The following is an 8,854-nucleotide window of genomic DNA, read 5'->3' on the forward strand; positions in this document are numbered from 1 at the left end:
AATGTGATTTTTTTTTTTTTTTTTTAATTCAGCTGAACAAAAAAATATTGAATTGCACCATAAACTATGGTAAACTAATTACCTAAACTAACATTATTAAGTGTCTTGTTGAAAGTTGGTCTAAACTGAATATAATCTGTGTTGGCAGAAATGTACAAATTGTAAATGAACTCTAGTTGAGGCCAAGCCAACTGCTCTGCACTACTGCACATGCTCAGTTTTACTCTTTATTCAAACAGGGTCGACTGAGCACTTCTGCAGGGGTTTTCACCTGGTGTTGGTGTTTCAGGTAATACAGCCTTGTTGAGGAAAGCTTACACCTTTCCCATTGGCTCTTGGCAACATCTATTTGCATATTTGGTGTGTCACCCCACCTTTCACTCATCATCAGTGTGTAATCATTCTCTACAGGCTGCTGCCTGCTCTTGGGTCTTTTGTATGTGTGGTATAGTAGTTCACGTGTTGTTCTGTAGTGTTAAAGGCTAAACGAGCAAGTTGCTACATATAAGCTGGGAGTAGTTGGTAGTGTTTGCTATATTGCAAAAATATGTCTGATCATAAGGCAAAGATATACTGGTTGAGTAAATCATTTGAGTTAGCTAAACCAACCATGTTTATTAAGGGCAATGAAAAAATCCTAATGTTGCAATTGCAAAAATCCAATTTTGTTGCATATTTTTTTTGTTTGTTTATTCAATAAGTGTGTTTTCTCATTAATTTAATGGTCTGCTAATCAAACATTTATTGTTTTAACAAACACAAGTTATCCTAACATGAACTTCTTAATAGCTTCTTAATCTGTAAAAATGACAAACCATCTCAATTGTTGAGATAACTAAAAATCTAAATCAGTTTTCTCAACAATTTAAATTTTTATAATATCATTTAATAAATGATTACAGTCTAGTATGAATCTGCAGTGAATCTGTGGAGTGATTTCAATCAATTATTTGATAGTAAGAATTTATGCATGATTTATATACAGTAACAGTCTATAGTAAAAACTGTTATAGTGTGTGAATAATAAGTAAGATCTAATTTCAGTCCAGTATGAATTTGCACTGTTTAGTTTTAAAGTTTAATAAGAATAACTGTAGATATCTTGATCTTAAGAGATATATTTTTTTAATAGTGTGCCAATAAAAATTATGCAGTGATTTCCTTCCAGTATGAATCTGCGGTGAGCATTATTAATGTCCAGTATGAATTAGCAGTAAGTATAAATGCATAGTGTGACAGTAATAACTGTGGGGTTATTTATATTGAATCTGTATGAATCTGCAGTGAGTGTATATAATAGAGTGCAAAATGTAATTTTGATCCAGTATGAATCTTTAGTGATTTAACAGTATTATTTATGAAGTGATTTTAATCCAGTATCAATCTACACGAAGTAGATTTTTATACAGTATGTAAGCAATCATTTTTAGTATGAATATGCTGTGTGGTTTTCTGTTGGTTTAACCAAGAGCTACCTCAGCGGCCCTGATCCATGTCACATCATGCTAATAAGACTCTGTGTGTTCAAGTGGAGGAACTTCAGGACCAGTAGCTACAGTAGCAGCTCTACGGAACAGCTGACACAACTGTACACTCATTCAGCACCATCCACTCACCCACCAGCCATCCACACCCCATAAAGATAACCAGCTGACATCAGAGCAGCGTTCAGCCATATCTCTGGAGGAAAGTGACAGCAGTGCTGCAGGTGATTGAATGGATAAGAGGGGATTTACTGTGAGGAATGGCGGGGTGAGTGCTGATGGCTGCTTGCAGGCAAAACTACCTCTGATGGGTGTGAAGTGTCACAGTCAGATTTTAGCTCGGAGCATACATAAACTTCATCCATTTCAAAGTTGGCTGAATATGACAGAATATATCACTTTTTATTAATATATACAGCTCTGGAAAAAAATTAAGAGACCACTTCAGTTTCTGAATTCTGCTATTTATAGATATTATGTTTAAGTAAAATTAACATTTTTGTTTTATTCTATAAACTACAGACAACAATTTCTCCAAAAATCCAAATAGAAATATTGTCATTTAGAGCATTTATTTGCAGAAAATGAGAAATGGCTGAAATAACAAGAAAGACTCAGAGCTTTCAGACCTTAAATAATACAAAGAAAACAAGTTCATATTTATAAAGTTTTAAGAGTTCAGAAATCAATATTTGGTGGAATAACCCTGGTTTTTAATCACAGTTTTCATGCATCTTGGCATGTTCTCCTCCACCAGTCTTACACACTGCTTTTGGATAATTTATACCACTCCTGGTGCAATAATTAATAGGTTTTAATGGGGTTCAGGGCTGGAGATTGTGCTGGCCATGACACTGTTTTGATCTGTTGGTCCTTTATCCTTACCCTAATTCATTTAGTTGTGTGGAATTAAGCATTGTCCTGCTGGAAAACAACTGTCCTCAGAATTGGAAAACATTGCCAGGTTAACCTTGTATGCGGTTTGATTCATGCATCATTCGCAAAGACCAAACTGCCCAATTCGAGCCTTGCTCAAATGGGTACAAGACACTTAGGCTTGTACACCTTTTAAGGTCTCCATCTAAACATTTGATGGCCAGGGGTTGAGCATAGCTGAAAATTGGACTTATAATTGAAGATAATCTTACTCCAGTCCTCTATAGTCCAATTCTTATGATCTTTTTCAAACTTTAGCCTGGCTCTTCTTTGCTTCTCACTGAAAAAGGTCCTTTTTCCAGCTTGAGTCCAGCTTCTGAGAAATTCTTTTTGAACTGTTCTTTCCATGCGCTTAACCCCAGCTGCCATTTGCCATTCTTTTTATAGGTCTCTTGAGGTCATCCTGCAGTTGCTGACTGACATTCAAATAAGTTGATGGTCAATTTCCAGACCGGAACCCCATTGAAAATCATGTAAAATGTAAATTCGTCACAAGTCATCCAACAAAGCTGAACTGATTGAATGTTTGTGCCAGGAGTGGAATCCTCTAGTCACCCAAAAGCAGCGTGAAAGACTGGTGGAGAACATGCCAAGATGCATAAAAGCTGTGGTTAAAGATCAAAGTAATTCCACCAAATATTGATTTTTGAAATCTTAAAACATTTGCGTCGTTGTTTCTAAATGAATATGAACTTGGTTTATTTGCATTATTAAAAGTTTGAAAGCATTTTACCTTTTTCATTATTTTGACCGTTTCTTATTTTCTGCAAATACATGCTCTAAATGATGATATTTTTATCTGTAAATGTTGTCTGTAGTTTAGAGAATAATAACATCACAATGTTAATTCTACTCAAATATATACCTATAAATAGTAAACTGATCATTTTAAAGTGCTCTTTTTTTAGAGCATGTGATTAGCTGATTTGACATTTGCATTAATAAGCAGTTGGACAGGTGTACTTAATAACTATATATATATATATATATATATATATATATATATATATATATATATATATATGTGTGTGTTGTTTTTTAGCAATTAGCAATTAACAATAAAAAGTGACTAATATTTGACATATTTCTATCCTTAAATGTTTTCCTGTTAAATTAAATAAGTCTATTAAAAACATAGAAGCAGTCTTATTAAAGTCCTATTACATGGAACATTAGGAATAGCGCTTCCCTTTATTAGGTTTAAAATGGTAAATGTATTTTTTCCTGGAACCATACATCCAGGCCAGGAGCCAGGAACCTGTTAAGAACCCCTTGAATATGAAGTGTGTGCAGTGCAGGGCTTTTAGGTAAACAGTAGATGAGATGAGTAGATGAATACTGCACTGGACAGAACACTGAGTTTTACATTAATATAAAAGCAATTGCCCTTGGCATTAAAATATCTGCCTAAAACGTCCAAACATTGCGTATCGGCCGCCACTTATCTGCCGAAGCCCCTTTAAGAGGCGCTTTCTCCGAGCTTCAACAGAATTAAAGCTTCTTTTCATTTAGCCCGGTGCGGTGGGAATGATGCAATTCATCATGTCGGATATTTAGAGAGCGCGCAAGAGACTCCAGTCAATTTGTCAGCCCTTAACTGAATCTACCGGGGGGACGCGGACCCCAGTCTAACGCCAGCGCGAGCGAGGGACCTTCAGCCGGTAATGAAAGGAAAACAGTGAAGCGCAGATGACTTAATATGTGGCTGATTGTGGAGCGTTGCAGGGGATTGGTCATGCGATATTGCATTCGACCTGTTTTTTTGCGGGAAAAAAAAAAAAAGATGGTTTAAACAAATTATGGATGTTGGACATGTAATTTCAGGAAATCTCTTTTTTTTCTTCTGGTGCCGCACTGTACACCAGTGTTTACTCCTGTACAGAACTCCACAGAAAAACAGAGGGGCTGAAAAAAAAACAGCTAACAAGGTTGTAAATTGGAAGGAGTGGGCAGCAGGTTTGTAATAAGAGTCGCTAATAACTCTGGAATCACTTCACTGGCACGGCCACTCCACACTCAACATGCACCTGCCCGGCTAATGCCCCCAACACCTGCAGAATGTGTGACTGTGTGTGCGCAAATGTGTGTGTGTGTACAAGTGTGTGTGTGTGTGTGTATGTGTGTGTGTGTGTGTGTGTGCATGGGCACTGTGCCACTGCCGCTAGTCTCCAGATGCAGAAGATAATGAGCAAAAGCTAGAATGAGCAAACAGCAGCACATCCTTTCTTCATTAAAAAATGCCCATCCAACACATCACAACACATTATATTCCATTACCTTAGTCTGTGTTCATGGATTAAATCAGTAAAGCAATTATACAACATGTCTGCACAGTTTAGCTACATGCTAATATTGAAGTATCATGTTTACATACTTTACTTCACAGAGAATTAAAGACAGTAGCTCAGTAATTAACATTATCTCTTCTATTTTTTTATTAAAACCTTAAAGGATGTTTGTGGGAGTTGCAATAAAATTAATTTATTCATTCATATATATTAATTTAATCAATAAATCAATTAATAAAACAATCAATGGGGTAAGTAAACTAATAATTAGAAAAAATATATAATATGTTTTTTTTTCTCTACCAGGTTTAGTATCTCTTACAATTTAAGACAAATTTACAAAAAATCTAAAATAACCACCTGTGAAAACTATACTTAAAAACTACAATTAGATGATCAGAATCTGATGAATGCTGTGGACATTCCTATATATGTAATTCTTATAATACAACCTAAATAAGAACACTTTTCTAGATATTTACATGAAAACTTAACTTTTAGGGAATAAGGACCTCTCTCCTTGCATCCATCCATCCATCTATCCATCTCTCTGATTTGTTGTTCCAGGGTTGTTGCTGCTATCGGCACTAAACACGCGAGGTAAGTGACATTTCAGTTTGTACAGGCACAGGAATGTTTTATTTTTATTGTTATAATAATAATAATAATAATAATTATTATTATTATTATTATTATTATTATTATTATTATATAATACAGGAAATTTGCGGGAAAATACTAATACAGCAGGGCAGCAGAAAAGAGGGGTAAAATACCATAATTTCCCAGTCAAAATGTAGCGACTTGACAGGTATGCAACCTCATCCATTTTTATATTTCTTATCCACATTTCCTATATTATTTTTACTATTTTAATATATTATACGTTATATAATATATTTATGTGTATTGTCATTACTATTCAAACACCTCACATCCTCAAAATAGTAGTTTTACAGGAGAAAAAACATTTTGGAGCATTTCTATTGGTCCAGTCCAAAGTGTAACACTCATTATAACATCAGTGTGAATGGGCGTGGTTAAACTACTGCAGTCTAAATAGTAGTGTTGTAGCAAAGTCTGAGCTAAGAACCTTTTGGGAAACCCACCCCAAACTAAGATTCTTTTTTAGCATAAACAGAAATAAAATTGTTTGTACTTGATTTCTATGGATGAATATAATTTGGTATATCTTGTCTAAAACAGAACTTTAAATAATATTCAGAAACCAATACAGTTAATACAGTTTAATTAATGTTACCTCAGATAAAAGCATTAGACTCGGCTTGTCTCTTCAACAATGTCCACCTCCACCTCACACCAAGAGCAAGACAAGACCAGAACTACTAAATAAATGTTACATCTTAACCAATGTTTAAACTTGAAATATGACTTTTTTTTTGCTTAGGCATAAACAAGAAACTTAACTAGCCAATCAGTTTTGACTTCTTATTTCTCCATCACATTTTACAGCACTTCATGCTTCCCTTTGCTGACAGCTTTTATGGAGATGCGGATTACCTTTTCCAGATTAAAAAAATATATACTAGTATAAGAATATACTAGTGGACAACAGTTCCACCATGTATTTGGACGCAGCCAACTCTATGCAACCTTTAGTGACTGTTTTGAAGTGTAGAGTTGTTACTGGAGAAGTCTGATATTTTTTAATCACGTCCAAATTCATACAAATTGAGATTTAAAGCTGACTCAAGTCCAAATTTCCACTTCTGAGGAACATGATGTGTGTGTGGTTTGAAATCGCATGGCTGTGTGAGAGCTTGGGCTGCTATCTGCTTCCATTCAGCTAATTGGGAAATTATTTGAATTTGTTGAGTCCCGGCAGGGAGCTTGGCAAAATTCCTCAAAGAGATAAGAAGATGAGATGAATCTCTCTCTCTCTTCTCCTCGCTCGCTCGCTCTGGCTCTTATTCACTCCGTCTCTCCACTCTCCACATTCTCATTCTCTACATTCTCCCTCTCCACAAGACATCGCCCATATTTTCCACATTTTCCACATTTCGCAGGCTGTTTATGCTGTTTGCTGCAATGGAAGATCTTCATTCAGAGCTGAATTACAGCACATTCACTTAAACTGATGCACCCCATCTCCTGTCCAGCAATCTTCAACACAAGCTGTTTGGAGGAATTTAGCAATTAGCAAGCTTGTCACTCACAGGTCCTGATGTGGAACGTTTCGTTTGGTATCAGTGTGGACCATCTATCATATTTAAGTCTGATATCTCCGGCGCACTGTAACTCATTTGTGATAAACTCTCATTAATTGCTCCCACTGTTAAGTGCCTCACATCACTGGTGGCAGCGCCGCGTCTGCATGCTAATTTGTTTCAGATTGAAGTCGTGATAAAGACGCAGTGAAGCTTTGCTAATAGTGCTTTTGCGGTTGAGATGTCAACATCGCTTTGGTTTCTTTCTATATGGGCTGCTTATTCTCATGCAGCAGGGGAGGTGAATTAATGCCTTAGACGTAGAAAGGCTTTAAAACTCTGTATTATTCATTGTTTTCTTTATAAGAAATGTAAATCACCTGGAAACGTAAATTGATATAAAGCCAGGCAGCATCATTGTCCACTTATTATCTTTTTTTTTTTATCAGCTCGACTGAGCAGATATAAGAGCACTTTATAGTTCTATAATTACAGACTGTAGTAATGAATCTGCCTCTCTGCATACTTTATTATTATTCTTTCAACTTCACTGTTAAAAGACTAAAGTTTAAATAGCTCTTTTTATTTGTGATTGTTAAGTCAGCTGTACAAAACACATAGAATTACAGTCGCCTGTAAATCTTAATGTTCACCGGTGGGTTCTATCGGTCGCCTGTGAGTTCTAACGGTTGCTGGTGGTTTCTAATGGTCACCTGAGGATTCTGACGGTCACCGGTGGGTTGTAATGCTCTCCAATGGGTTTTAACGATCGCCCATGGGTTCTAATGGTTACCAGTAAGTTCTAAAAGTAGCCGGTAAGTTTTAACAGTAGCCAATGGTTTCTAACAGTCACCGGATGATTTATGATTTAAACAGTTGCCAGTGTGTTCTAACGATTGCCCGTGGGTTATAACAGTTAACGGTGTTTTATAACAGCTGCTGGAGGATTCTAACAATCACCCATGGGTTTTTTAATGGTCACCTATGGGTTCAACAGTCGCCGGTGTGTTCTAACAGTCGCCGGTGGGTTGTAATGGTCATCGGAGGTTTCTAAAAGTCGCTGGTGGGTTCTAGCGATGTCCCGTTGGTTTTAACGGTTGCCTGTGGGTTTTAACGGTTGCCGGTAAGTTCTAACAGTAACCAGTGGTTTCTAACAGTCACCGGAGGATTCAAACGTTCGCCTGTGGGTTTCAACTGTGGAAGTTCTAACAGTCGCTGGTGTGTTTTAACAGTCGCCTGTGGGTTATAATGGTTTCTGGTGGTTTCTAATGATCATCTTCTATTCTGTAGACTGATTGGCCAGATTCCCACGAAACATAGACGGATGCATCAATCCACCAATTACAGATGACAGGCAGAGGTTCTCAACTGAGCTGCATGGTCCACCCTGGCAAACTGAAGCTCTTGGAATGAATCTCACAATTTTCCAGCCAAGAGGCTCATGTGGGGCTCACATGTGTGGAACGTGGGTTAGGTGGGTTCCAGGTACAACCCAGATGGGGCTCATGTTTAACCCCCCTGGTCTCATCATTGTCTCTGATGCATTGTAAGAGTATCATCACTACATTCTTAAATAACATTAGTGATAGTGATCACTTTACTTATTTCATAATAGTTCTAATTTCTAAATACGCTTGAGTAAACTACACTGAACTCAATGAAGTACTGTATATTTTAGTTGCTGTATCTTAGTAGATTGTACCATATTAACTCATGCATCTTCCTACTGTTTCCTGGAATCACTTATTTGCATAATGGATGTGGCCCCCACCACTAAGCCACCATCAGTGTGCAGTCTTTCCCTCCAGTGATACCTTCTCTTGGGTAAATTTAGGGTCAGTTAAATTTTATGAAATGTTTGTTTTTGTATGAAGTTTGCATTCATTTTACTTAAGTAAAGATAATAAGTATCTGTCATCAAAAACATTCTGGGGATTCTCTTATTCTTATATTTTTGTTTGTTAACAATGCACCCAAA

Source organism: Astyanax mexicanus, chromosome 10, assembly GCF_023375975.1.
Source record: "Astyanax mexicanus isolate ESR-SI-001 chromosome 10, AstMex3_surface, whole genome shotgun sequence".
NCBI classification, from domain to species: domain Eukaryota; kingdom Metazoa; phylum Chordata; class Actinopteri; order Characiformes; family Acestrorhamphidae; genus Astyanax; species Astyanax mexicanus.